We start from the raw sequence: 14673 nt of genomic DNA on the forward strand, positions 1-14673 counted from the left end.
GAGTGGTGTAGTTTAGAGTGGCGTAGTGTGGAGAATGCCTAATGGGGTATCGCACTGTCATTAGACAACCCATCTTCAATTGAAATGACCATTACATTTGAACAAACAGTATTACTAATACAAATATACAGCACACAAAAGAGGAAATGGCATCACCCAGTGTATTGATGTGTTTTGATCATATGTAAGTATTTGTTTTCAACACATTTCAGAATGGAAAAAAGTGCTTAATCTGTACTTTCCTAATTCTGATATAGTCTGAACGATCTGCACAGTTCATTTACATACATTTAAATTTCTTTTTATGCTAGAAAAAAATGTACAGCCTAAATCCAGCACGCCCCCAGTACCCAGCATGATAGCCTCATAAATCCTCTCACTTTGAAGTAAGAGAAGTAAACACCATGCTCCTTCGGAAGTCAGAGCCTAACATTTGACATTGGTCTTTCAAAGCACAGCAGATGTGACAAGATAAGAATACATTTAAAGGCCTGCTGACAGAAAGCAGTCACTGGTTGTAAAATACATTAAATATGGCATGGGCCATGGAAAGGATGAACTCCAGCTGGACAGCCTAAAACAAATAAAGCCAGCATATAGAAAGCAAACAATTGTGATTTACAAACCACAAAGCCAATGGGCAGAATGCATTCCCAAGGAAGCTTTCCTAATGTCTCCAAGAAGTCGTTAACAAACCAGACCGCTGTGCTGTCTGGTAGGCAGTCTGAAACCAGTCCCAGGATGCTTGTTTCCGGTCCAGGGAAGACATGGCTTAGCAGTTCAGCTTGGACTGTTCCCATGAGGCACAGGGTCATGTCTGATTTGCATATAGCTGTGTCTGAACTTGGGTGGCGAAGTGAGCTAAAGAACGATGATTGATTCAATCCAGATCTGTGACTGGGGGTGAGTGTCTAAAAAGTTTCAGCGCTCTGTCCATCATCTCCTTGTGTTTGCTTTGTTCGCCCTAAGTTGGCAGGATATGCCCAGACGTGGGTGCTTGCTCCCTTTCCCACTGGATTCAAGCTAGCCTGGCTGATGAGGGCTGTCAGCCCGAAACCGGTCCTAGAATCCTTGTTTCTGGTCCAGGGAAGACATGGCTTGGCAGTTCGGGCTGGACCGTTCTCACAAGGCACAGGTTCAAGACTGATTTGCATCTCGCTGTGTATAAACTGGGGTGGCGAAGTGAGCTAAAGCACGATGATGGATTCACCCCTAGATCTGTGATTGGAGGTGAGTGTCTGAAAAGTTTCAGCGCTCTGTCCATCATCTCCTTGTGTTTTGTTTTTGTCTGGTAGGCTTCGACCTACAAAGGGCCAAGATGGGAGTTCGTTCCCAGGCACTGATGACCTCCAATGTCTGGAATTTACTGCCAGTCTTCTTCTGGGCCTTCTTCAATCTAGCATTTTATTATTCAGGAAACTATTAAAAACACAATCTGATGGAGAGTTTTAGCCACAGATTCCTTACCTTAGAATTCTCCCCAGGCATCAGACTGCAACAAGAAATTTTCCAGCAATACTTCTGAGCACTAGTAGGTGGCGTCATTTGGCTCTGTATCTGTGGCATCCATGCCGAAGTGAAGTATGTGGTGCCTATATAGGTGCCACCTTGGCGCTCTGATGTCGGTTGTTTCCTTTCCGTGCAAGTTATCTCAGATCTGTGAAGAGCTACCGCTCTTCACAGAGCACTTAACTTCACTGTCACTTTTTGACAGGCTTTTTAAAAAAAAAAAACATTTTGAGAAATCTTTCTCCGGTGTGGCAGGATGCCCCACAAGAAACTATCCACTTTCAAACCATCTGGCGCCCGACAAAGACAGATGTCTTGTTCTGTCTATGGTGCCTCGAGAAAGACCATGAATCGAAGGCCTGCGAGTATTGCGGTCCATGCACCTGAAGGTGCAGAGGGAGCGATCCCTCAAACTATTCCCCACCTGATGTCGACCGTCCCCACGACCATTAACGTCCCAGTCATATGGAAGGTCTTGCGACTACTCGCGAAGGTGCTCCCGATGGCCATTGTCCCAGTGGAATTCTCCGTCTGGTAAGTCATGCAAGAAATGGAAATCGAAGAGGTCAAAGGGGTTTTCGACTTCTCCACGTTCGTCCAAAACCTCAGACAAGACGAAGGAATGTCGGTACAACAGGTTCGTGCATCTGCAGAGCCTTAACCAGGGTCTGCTCCACGCTTCCTCAATTTTCCCAGAGCAGCCCCCGTACAGCTAAAAGTCCTATGAGGCCATGCACCTCCATATTTGGGCAGCCCGACCTCTGGAGCGTCTTTGGGTCCCATAGGTTCGGGAGGGATCCCTAATGGATTCCCGCTGGCAAGTAGGCACTCTGTGCTAGTCAGGCTCCTTGGATCCAGAGAGCTGCTGCCAGTGATATCAAGACCTTCTCCAGCGTCCGCTCTTGTGTAAATGCCCCTGGCGCTGACCACACCTTCCCCATCGTCCATAACTCTGATACAGACCAGGACCGACAATGCCAGTAACAGCGCCGTCTGCAGCCAAGGCCTTTTGTCTTTGACAGGGCTGACACAGGGGATAAATGGGAGGGAGTGATATGGAGACCTTAAGATTATTGCCACCCATTGGATGATGCAGAGGACAATTGGTATGAGGAACTGGTGGATGCCAGTGGGTTAAACTCATCACTTGATACTGGCTTGATCTCCCCTCCTACTGTAGCTACTTGCTTCCCTTTAATGAAGCCATCACCGACATCCTCCTCCGGGCCGGATTCAAGCCCTACACAGGACAATGGCCCACCGCCACTGCCCCCATCCAGGGGATCCCAGTCTCCTCACCCAGTGACCCCACTCCAGAGAGCTTGGTGGTCCAAGCCTCCACTCCCAAAATCGACCCTGCCGTGTTCCTTTCCACTCTACAGGATAGAGAATCCAGGACTCTGAATATCCTTGGAAAGAGAATGTTCTCTTCCAATGGCCTAGCACTGCGGTCCGTGAACACTGTGTGCCTCTTGGGCTGTTACTCCTACATGATCAGGGACTCTGTTTTACTAGTGCTGCCTATCAGGCTATTGCCGATGGGAGAGGTGCATTACAATTCACCATTCACTGTGCTCTGGAAACCACCAACTCACTGGGCAGAGCAATTACTTCATTGGTGGTCCTTCGGCATTGCACCTGGTTTACTGGCTTTTCGGGGGATATCCAAGCATTGCTTATTTACATGCCCTTTGATGGCTCTTCTTTTTGGAGAGAAGGCAGACTCAGCGCTAGAATGTTCTAAGGATTCTTGGCTTACAGCCAAGTCCGGGGTTCTCTGGGACCCCAGTCGGCCTTTCACCGGTTTCCTGGCCATGGAAGGGGTTTCAAACTGCGTCCAGCCACCAGCAGGCAGCGAGCGTCCGCACCTTTTCGTGGTTGAGGACGCGGTTCCCACAGACTGAATGGTGGTGTTTGACATGAAGTATGCATATTTTAACATCCTTATACTGTCTGCCCCCCACACCTGCGGTTCACCGTGGGCCAGGAGCACTTTCAATTCATCGTGCTCCCCTTTGGGCTCACAAGCGCCCCTCAGGTGTTCATCAAAGTGATGGCAGTGGTGCAACACACATGCGGAGGTCTGGGATTCCAGTCTTCCCCCCAACCTCAATGATTAGCTGCTGAAGGCGGGCACTACAGAAGTAGGAAGTTCCTTTTCATCGGCTGTGAAGGAGAAAGCCTTCAGCCTCAAAGTCTATCCCAGGGATGAACTTGTACCAATCACTACCCCAGAGAAGCGACCTGCTTCACCTGATCCCAGAAATCCTGGCCACTACCATTGTCCCAAAGAAGAAACTTGCCTCACTCTCAGGTCCAGGGAACAGGGACATCTTAAGGATTTTGTGGGGGGCCATATTCAGAACAGCTTTGAATTTATGATCCAGTTTCAGCTCTTTCATGCCCTCTTCGGTCTGGTCACTGACCAGTGCACTGGCACACTGGTCCAAATTCTAAATGTGTTGACATTTCAAATTCAGGGATAGTGACGTGTGTATTCAATATTGTAACACAGCGGCAGCTCACTAATATTACTGCAAATAATCTCTGTGACACCCTCCCATTTCTTGTGTGTGCAGTGCTGTTTTGTTCTAAAATAAACTTTTTTTTATGGGTGTTGCATGACACTTAAAGACATTTGTCTGCAAAATGTCTTTAGTAGACTCTCACACATCACCACAGTAAAACGAAATAAAAGGAAAATGCTATTTAAAACAATCTGTTTAAGAATGATTCAAGATAGTCAGGGTAAAACTCTCTCCAGAACAGAGCTGGCTCTATCAGGGGTCTCTCTAATGCTGGGGCCCTGGGCAAGAGCCCACGTTGCCTATGTCTTAAAACGTCTCTGCCAGGGAAGACACCTGCTACAACATGTGCATCAAACTGCTTACCTCAATGCCTGGCAGAGGGAGTCAACCGCTTTTTTTCATGGAAAGAGAAGCTGTGATAGGATGGGCAGTACAGGAATGGGGAGTTTTTTTCTGGGAGGTGAGAATGGGGCAGTGCTGCTTAGGATGGCCTGAGTTGAAATAGTTTTTTCTTAATGCCATTGGACAGTGCTTCTCAGGGGAGAGCATGGTCTTTGAACGGTACTTGTTATATTGACTACAGAAGTTTCTTTGAGGAGGTTTTGCAAGAATTAAGTGGAGAACCCGTAACAATTTGCACACATTTTATCTTGTTGAAAAATGTAGTTTTGGGCTGTGTAGTAAGCCTCTGTCATTTCACCGCACCAACTCGCAAACCTGCAGTTTTCTAAACACTCTTACTGTGTTTAACATTATTAGCCAAATATGGACTGGGAAATGCGGATGACAGTCGATTATGTAGAATACCAGGTTCCAGAATTTTTTGCAAGTGTTGGGGGGGCCCGACATCTAAATAAATTGAGCTGGAGGGGCTCAGCCTAAAAAAGTTTGAAGACCTCTGCTCTAGGAGGAGATGTCCTGTCCCCATACAGCCTACTTGTATGCAACACTGCCGGGGTCAAGCAAAGAACTACTAGTTTCCTGTTTGTGTAGTCCTTGTCAAGAGGTTTCAGTTACACCGCAACTTTCTATACTACTGTGAGTAGACCAGGAGGCCCTCATGCCTGGCCTCCTGAGACTTTCCCACAATTAAAAGAGAGCTGCGCAAGAGCTAGGAACTGGACAGTTCAATGTACTAGCTAGCTAGTTAGCTGCCTTCCTTAATTAATTCCTTCCCACTCTTTCTTTCTTCCCTCTCCCTCTCACTACCCTCCCGTTTTTTTCTTCTTTCTTCTTCATCTTTCCCTTTCTTTCTTCCCTCTTTTTCCTTCCCGCTCTTCCCAAGTGGGGCAGACAAGAAAGATCTACGTGGCAATTATCCGACTACAGCCACCAGTGAGTGTTTGGGGCCCCACTGCGCACCACTTGCCGATGCATCACTCAGGCCCCTCGCCAATTGATGTACTGCCCCAACACTAGTGATACGCCGGAAAGTTTAAGGTCCACCTTTTGTGATAGTAAGGGATTTTTCTTTCCAAGTTTCCTCTTTTTTTAAAAATTTTTTTTTTTTTAAAAAGACCTTTATTGTCCAACATACATAGTACACAGCATCATAGCTTACAACCCAGCTGGGCTAGCTGCAGATAATAAACTCCGCGATATATAAGGTAAGTGAACACAGCTTCAAGTCCGGCAACCCTGGGGTCCGGCAGCGTATATCAGTATTCTACATTACTCCATAGCATACATACATTCGATGTTTAGTAAGTGTGTGGTCTATGGGTTTTCCTGTATGTAGTCAGTGGGTCAAAGTGACTGTGCAGAATCTACCCTCATCTGTGGCAGTGGTGGCAGCCGTGCCCGTCACGGCTAATGTATGTCATCGGTGAGTGCTTCTGCGCGGGTCAACATTCATATGGGCTCGGCGTCTCGTGAGGGAGTGTTGAGGGTGTTCGGCGACTAAGCGCGTTTGGGGCACGTGACTACTTAGTGTATCTATATCAGTAAAAAGAGTTGTTCTGCACCTCAGTGCCCAGGCGAAGTGTCCAAACTGCGGTCGACACACCCGAGTGTGTCCCGTCGTGCAAGAGAAAATGGTGTAGGGCATGGAGTTGTACGTGCACGGACATGGTCTGAGGGAAGAAGAAACCAAATCAACAACTAGCGACAAAACTGGGACAAGGGTTATACAGGAGGTAGGTAGGGGTAGGTATGTGTAGAGCTTGCCATAGCGTCGAGGGGGTGAAGGTCTGAATCAGCGTGTCAGTCGTGTCTCGCGGGGTGGGCAGGCGGGGGGGGCCAGGGCCCGGGAAAGTGCAAGCCGCCCGCGCAGCGGAGCCATCCGGGGGGGGGGGTGCGAGTGGCCGGCGGGCGCGGCACTCCGGTGCGGAGCTCGGGCTCCCGTCGCAACGTCTCATGCGACGGTGCGTCTCCGAGAGTGGGGCAAGTGATCGTCAGTGCGAGGCAGGAGAGTACAAGTCAGATAGTGTGTTGAGCCTGACGGCAATGGAAAGGTGCGTGGTGCATCGCGTGCGTTCATTAAAGTGCCGTATCAGGGAGTGGGAATGGCAGTCCCTAGTCCTTCACGTAATTCCCTGTTCCGTACATTTCTGCAGGAAGGAGTGTAGCATGTCTTCCCATTGTTGTGCAATGGGGAATTTCCTGAGCCCTGCCGTCTCTTCCCGCCGCAGGACAGAACTCTCGGCCCGCGCCCAGTTTGTCAGCGACAGGCTCCAGTGTCGGAAGTGTGGGGGTGTGGCTGCTTTCCATCTCCTTGTAAGTAGTCTTTTGGCTGTGAGAAGTCCGAGGTCCCAGAATTTAGCCTGTACCCTATTTAGGTGTGTGCGCTTATACAAACCTAATACACAGGCTTCCCACGTGCTCGGTACCTGTTCCCCAGTGCAATGTCGGAGTATCGTGGTCACTCCGTCCCAGTACTGCTGGAGGGCAGGACAGAGCCAGAGCATGTGGATGAGATCCGCGCCTACAAGAGAGCAGCGGCCGCAGGCAGGGTCGGCTACTGAAAAGTACTTATTTATCTTGTCAGGGGTGAGATACGCGCGATGTAATATGTAAAATTGTATGATTTTAAAGCGAGGGCTACGGGGGATGTTCACTGGACCTTTCCAAGTTTCCTCTTGATCCCTTCTCTGGTATTTGTTGCTTCGGAGGTTGCACAGGGAACGTGAAGGTAGATTTGTGTGATTCACCTTGTCCTACTGAATAGGCAGAGTGGAAAATTAGGCAGACACTCTGCACTTGTTGAGCATTGAGTCGCAGCTTTGCGGTTTGAAAGAGCCATTTAAACGCATTATACATTACCCATAAGACTCTTCAATGGTCATTTTTTCAAATCTAACAATAGTCTGGTTGTTTTGTGTTGGTGAAAGCAATGCTTTTTGTAAAAAAAAAAAAAGCAATAGGCTCATTCATTGTGTGAACATTCCTTGGTGGGGAAAGATAAATCATAATTTAGGCCGAAAAGTCCTACTTTGCCTTTGCTGTGCATGAATGAATTGTGTTAAAGTTCAATTATAGTATTTATAACGTACAGAATGTTCGCATTCGATGTTCTTTTGGTGCTGTGCTCGTTGTTAAAAGTTAAGTGCACCCGAAAATATTCTAAGGTGATATGTTGTACTAGAAAATTAAATAGGGTTTCATTATTATTTGAGGCACTTTAATTAGCCTCCCAGATTATCTGTCCAAGGCATAATATCCCACAAAGGCATACGCTTCTATATTTTTCTGTTTTATGACTGACTGTGGCTCCTATTCCCAGCGAGTTTTATCATCTCTACTGGTATCTGCTTCTCTAACGGGTTTTAGGGACCAGCTCAGCAGGTGTGCATCCCTGACATTTGTCCTTCGAGAGGCACTACGAGTTTTTGCCTCTTGGTAGAGGTTGTGGATTCCCTAATTGAAAGGCACGCTTCAAACTGCAGATCTGATGCCCCCAGGAATCCCTGTGGGACGTTGCCTACTGGCCTTATTATATAAATTAAGTCCTGAGGCTCTGACCAACCTGGGGGCCCTTTGTGTTTTATTTTGTGAGTGTAATGATTGTGACCATAAGGGGAACTAGCACAGCTGGCATTGTACAAATGTCCGTGTTTGCGAACATTTACAATTTGAGAATAGCATATTCAAGATTGGGGATGAATGGTGTCACAGAAAACAACCCTATTCTCCTTTGCTCTGCTGTTCTTTGTGTTTTCCCGCCAAGAAGTCCTTAAAGTTACCGATTGAGACTTCTAAACGCAGATTCCTCACTTTGTGAATATATCCCCGGGTGCCAGACTGAATCCGTACCGTTTGATAGCAGTTGACTGGTGCGTCAGTAGGTGATGTTGCGCAGGGCTACCTTAACCCGCAGACATCAGTTCTTACTTTCTGCACCTTCTGACCCTACAAAGGTTTCCACATCCAGTCTGACACAAGGTGAGGAATCTGCAGTTAGATAGTCTCTGCCAGAAAAGGCACTAGTGAAGATAAGTAACTTGTTTATTCGCATTGCAAGCATATGATGACCACATTTAGGGGGCAGTTTAATTTTGGTTTTTTTGTTTTCGTGGCATGTTTTCATTAAAAGCTGTAAAATATATTTTAACCATTGCACTAGCCTGTTTTCTAATACTTGTTTTTAAGTCTCGTCTAACAGACAGTGTTTAGCTGCATGTAAGCGAAAGCCTTTTGTGGACCATACCAAAAATGTACATTGGTTTAGAATGCGCCCATTGCTTATCATTGGTTGGCTTCATTGCCTCTCTTATTTCTCTGCTTCTTACTCAATGACTTGCATTCCTTTACTTTTGTTTGTCTCTCCCCTGGAACATAGTCTATTTACTATTCTTTTGGTTGGTTGTCTTGTATCCTTCCACTGTTCACAATCTGGGAACAACTTTCTCTTTCTTTCTATCATGAAAAATAAAGGGAGAAAGAGAGGGAGAGAGAGAGACTGAAGGAGGGAGATTTCCCCTTTGCCGCCCCACTATCCCTCGCATCAGAGCAAATGCAATTTTGAGGGCCCGACAGTTGCCATTTGCTGTCATGCCACTCCACAGTCCAAAAACCACTTCTCTGCCCCTCTGTTGTCCCTCAGTCAACGCCCACTCCCCATTGCTTACCCCACCTGCTTTTTACCACTCTTCTGATACTCTCTCACCCTTCTGATACTCTCCCACCCTTCAGGTACATTAAATCACACTGAAGGCACTATAGTGTTTCTGATAAAATGCAGACATTTTAAAACCAGCTGCCACTGCAGGAGGCTAAAACTACAATGAGAGCCTGGAGGCAGGGTTAGTTAATGGTAGCCCAGCGTGCTGTGAAAGGAGCCCCATAGTCTGAATCCTAATGGTGAAATGACAGAGTGGCACTAATAACATTTCGGCCCTGGCAAAGAGACCCATTTCAAGCTATCCAAAAAATCTAAGTTATTAAAGAACATGTTAATGATGCTTTCAAAAGAACAAGCTGAAGAGGCAGCACTAGCTGCAAAATAAGTTGCATGTTTTCACTCTAGGAATGTAAACTGCAGAGGATACATGAGTTCAACACTGGTAAAGAGGGTGAACAAAAGTCGTTTCACCGGGCTTTACACATAAAGCCTCGGGATAATGGGATGGTCAATGTGATGGAGTAGACAGGAGATGCCGATGTGGACTCTTCCTCTGTGGGTTTGTAATGTCTGGACTTTGGGATGAGTGTGGTGGTTGGTCGATGTTGGTATCTCAATGTTAATGCACTTGTTGAAATGCATGAAATAATACAAATATATTTTGAAGAAAAAAAAGGAATGTAAAACACGCCTATTAAACACACACTATGCCATGTATCGGGTATGTAGCTGGTTTGTGTATAATTGTTGGAAATTTGCCCTTTCAGCAAGGTCGGCACACGTTTTTACCTTTTGTTGCTGAACCTGTTTTTGTTGGCCATAGAACTCTGTGCACTTCACTCCTTCCAACCACTGGTAATGTGTATGTAATCTCCCTTCAAACATTAATATGGGCATACAACTACCTGGCACAATTAATTTACTTACAAGTCGTTATTAGATGACACTGCATGTACCCATGGCCTGTAAATTAAATGCTACTGCTGCAATGCAGCACTCATTGTGCCACCCACCAAAGTATCACTATAAACCATGTATTCAGGCTCGCCACTGCAGCCTGGGTGTGCAGTTTTAACTGCTATTTTGACCTGGCAAAATAAACCTTTTGCCAGGCTTATAAGTCACCCCCTCAGTTGGGCTTTAAAAGCCCAGAGGGCAGGGCCCATGGTATTTAAAAAGTAGGACACATGTCCTGGCACTGAAAAACCTCCAAAGTTGTTTTTTCCCCGGTGGCAAGGCTCGCTCTCTCATAGGTTAACAGTGGTTTAAACTATTACATTTAATGAGCACTATATTCAGTTTGCGAGTAGCTAGAAATATGGTTCAAGGGTTCATTTAATACTCATTTAGAATTTAACTTAATGGTCATTTTGTATTTTATATTAGTATTTTGGAAATTACACTTTTAGAAAGTTGTCATTATCTTCTCTTCACTCTATAACCAAACAGCTTTTCTGCCAGTGTCCAGCTTTCACCTGACTCCTCACCTGTGGTCAGATGTGTATTGCTCCCAGACAGTGGACAAAGGGCCCTGGAAGTAGGAGAGGGTAGGGACTCCTTCCTTTACAAAATGGCCTGGGGGCTTTGCCCAGTCCTTTACCAAGCTTCAAAGGATGCCTCCCTAGTTGCTGGCAGATGAAATTCACACCTAGGCCTGCCTTCCTTTTGTCTCTCTAGTCAAGATGGCAACAAAGAAACTGATCTGAATTGGTTTAGTGGGTGGACAGAGGCTTGCCCTCCACCCACCGGCTGGCACTGAGCATGAAACTGAACCACACAAACCTCTCCTCAGAGCACTCTTGCACCTGTGGAGAGTTCAAAGAAGGACTGCTCTGCTCTCTGAAGAACCTGAAGGAAGACTGAACCTGCTTACTTTGAATGCAGGACCCCGGAAGGGACTCCAGGGGTCAGTTGCGTGACCTCCTTGTAGAGTTACATAGACACAAGTTTCCAGACGCCCTTTCCCTTTAACTTTCCAGCTGGCCAATACCAACTGGACCCCGCTGCTGGCCTCTGTTAGACGGAGTCCTACCATCCCAAGTGCTGCCCCAGGTCCTGGATCTTTGGCTGGTGTTGGATTGTAATCCTCTTGTCCCCAGATGGCAAGAAATAGGACTCCAAAATGTTTTGCCAGCTTTGAAATTACCGAGACTGGGATCGTGAACAAAGAAACAGCTATCCATGTCTAATTGCCAGTTGGCCTCCGCTTGGTGGTTTGCTCTGCTGAAGGAGATCGGACTTTCAGAAAAGCGTCTAAATCTGAACGTGGAGGGCTTCAATAGGATCGATACCAAGCAGAACCCATTTATGTTGAGGCCTTCATGGACACAGACTTCAGATTTGGCCTACTTGAGCTTTCCCACCTTTGTCGATGATGCACCGTGACCCCGTTCTTCAGCAACCTGCCATTGTCAAACACCCCTAAGGCTCCAGCTTGCCCGACCATTTTTCACCATAAATTTTCCTAAGTCCAGAAGTAACCTTTCCACTGGGACAAACCTAGTCCCCTTATCCAACCTACGCTCCATCGCGCTTAACTTCACCTTTAGAATTTGACACAGTCTACCATGGCCAGATAACAGCAGTTGGTGCTTTAATTCAAATTTAAAAAATTCATATCTCTGGTTCTTCTTATTGGATTTTTGAGGTTTTGGTGTTTTTACTTATTAAAGTTTACTCCATTTTTCTAAATTGGTTTGGGATTTTCTTGTGTTGTGTTTTCACTTCATCAAAGTTTGTGTGCTGTGTAAATATTTACAATTTGCGTCCAGGTACCAGAATGTTTGGTGGCTTTAGTGGCACACCCTGACAAGGACTGTAATTATTATTTGTGGTGGATTCCCACCCCTCAAACAACATTCCAATGTCCAATGCTAATAATATTTAAGCTCTACATTTATATATATCCCTTGACTTCTGCTGAATTATTTTTGGAGTTCAATAATCATGTATTACCCAGGTTAAGGCTACTGATGTTCCCTTTAGAAGAAGAAATATTGGAGTTTGCCCTTCCAAGATTCACACTAGTTTTAAGCTGGTGTTAGAAACAAATCCATATTTGCTGAACTATTTATCAGAATAGGAATTTGTGACATACAAGTTATACAAGATTCTGAGCAAAGAAACACAAATCCACTGTATGGCCTATTTTTAGAATTTAAAACATGCGAGCTGCAGGTCACGAAACAGCGGTCTGCTACAGACTCATTAATACTTACGTTTATTCCTCACTCTGACGAACTGATAACACACAGATCACTGTAGGAAGTGCATAACCTACCTGAGCTGGTGTTTCACCCTAGAGTTGCAGGATTCAATAGATCTGTGTTCACCCTCTCGGCCATCTTATTAACAGATCCATTGGCCGTTAAATGTATCTAGTAATAAAGCTCACTGGTTAATCTTAACCTTGGGGCAACCTGAAGATCCAAAAAACGGGAACCCCTTCCACATTGCTCAACTTCGAAGCGGACTGCTCTCTGCTTCCTCTTGAGCATTGAGATCTAAGATCCTGAACACTCTGCTACCTTCAGCAGTCATTAGATCTCGCAAAAGTGATGTACTAACACTACTCTTCAACATCATCAATGACTTGCTCGGCAAAGTGAACCATCACAGATGTGCTCAAGGAAGGCATTCGACCCCTTGTAAAGATGCTCACTAAGGAACTATAGGATACCACCAATTTTTGCTTACTCCTATACTGCATTCCCAGATATGCAATAATACAGTCCATTGTATTCCCAGACAACATGCATAAGGCATACAGGAATGCACACAAACAACATGAGCGCTTGTGCACTGCATATACAGTTACATTTGTAAATGGTGTTTCCTGTGTGCATAATGCAAACGGAGCATGCACACCCCAGTAATACACACCCAACAAGTTATACATGCAGGCACCGACAACACCGCTATAGAAAGAACATTTCAGTGCTGTGCCTATTTAAATATTTCTAGGGATCATGGCACCCTACATCCCATCGGACTATTATATTGATTACACACGAGACCCCTTCAGGAAGAGTTAGACAGCCAGTGGTAGAAAACACTGCTTCATTTGAAGAGGAAGTCACACGATAAGGAACCTGAAACAAGAAAGAGAAGGCAGCCAGGGATAGAACGGCCGCACCACCCGAGATCGTCTCCTAAGTAGTTCAAGTACAGAAAGCACAGGTTGCCCTCCTCAAAGATCAGCTGCTCCTTGATCAAAATGTAAACATAACTTGAAAACAGAATGAGAGGCAATCGTATTGATGTTAGATGTCACAAAATTGACAGGGAAATAAAAGAATAATCGCAAGTCTTGAACGATTATTCTTCTCTTTAATAATTTCATAATTCTTTCTTCTTTTTTCACATAAGCGCTTTTGTGACATCTAACGCATCAATACGATTGCCTCTCATTTTGTTCTCACGATAAAGAACTTGCCATGGTGGACTCGCAGGGAGAATGCCGCAATAGATTTCGATTTTCCATCAAGAATCTGCTTGTTTTGTGATAATTGATGCATCCTTGCAGGGACGAAATGCACACCTGCAAGACTGGGCAACCAGTGGCAAGTGGTCGGAAGATCGAACAAGAATGTACATACACATGCTGAAATAAGAGTTGAGAGTCTAGGCCTTCAATCCTTAAATCACAAGGAAAGATCTCCTTTAGTACTCTTATGGATGGACAGTACGATCTTGGTGTTTTACATCAACAAATGAGGAGGAGCAAGGTCACATCTTCTCTCAGCAGAAGCAGAAGACTTGTGGAACTGAGCAATTCTACCTAAAATGGCACTTTCAGCAAAACTTTTATCAACAGAAGACAACTGGACAGACTTACTCAGCAGATCATCGGGGACTACGACAAATATAAATTGAAGCAGAAACAATTAGGAAAATTGCTTCATTGCTAGGAAAGAATGTGGAAAATGTTGGTTCTGTCAGGTACAGAATTGATTCTAGGTTTACTGAATACCTTGCTAGGGCAAGCGGAACCTAGATATCTTGGCAACAGATGTGAACTTAAAATCTAGTACTAAGACAGCAGACATGCACTACCAAAGTTGTGTGGGACTGCCGTTTTGTTCAGGGACCTTTTGACTGCGTCTTTTCAGCACTTTCCTCTAGAGTAATCAATGAGATGAAGTGATGGCCTTAACTAATAATTATGGTAACCTTGACATGGCTCAGATAAATTTGGTCACAGAGGCGCTTCTCTGGTCATGAGTTCTACACATGGCTACCACCAGTAGCCGATGTCTTCTCGCAGTGCGCAGGTCCTGCATCCCGCTCCAACATCAGAGATTTTTTGGCATGGCTCATGAACACGGACTTCTACCATCTAGCCATTCCTCTGGACTGTAGAAATAAATAATGTTTCTAATAGCAATTACTTCAAAAGAAGTGTTGGTGAAAGTCAGGCTTTCTCCGTTCAAGAACCACATCTCCGTTTCAAAAGGACAGAGTTATTTTGAGACGAAATCTCCATTTTAGTCTGCCATCTTAAAGGCTTTCTTCAAAAATCCAACAAATGCACCAGAAAAGGCTCAACATACTTTGTGTGTCAGAAGATGCCTTGAG

The 14673-nt window shown here is 45.4% G+C and overlaps 1 protein-coding gene across 1 annotated transcript in view; it reads left to right on the top strand.

Annotated features, from left to right (window-relative positions):
• Positions 1-14673, top strand: part of MEGF9 (multiple EGF like domains 9) — a 280573-nt gene that overhangs the window by 184327 nt on the left and 81573 nt on the right. The gene's annotated exons all lie outside the window — the stretch shown is intronic.

Source organism: Lissotriton helveticus, chromosome 5_1 (assembly GCF_964261635.1).
Source record: "Lissotriton helveticus chromosome 5_1, aLisHel1.1, whole genome shotgun sequence".
NCBI lineage: Eukaryota > Metazoa > Chordata > Amphibia > Caudata > Salamandridae > Lissotriton > Lissotriton helveticus.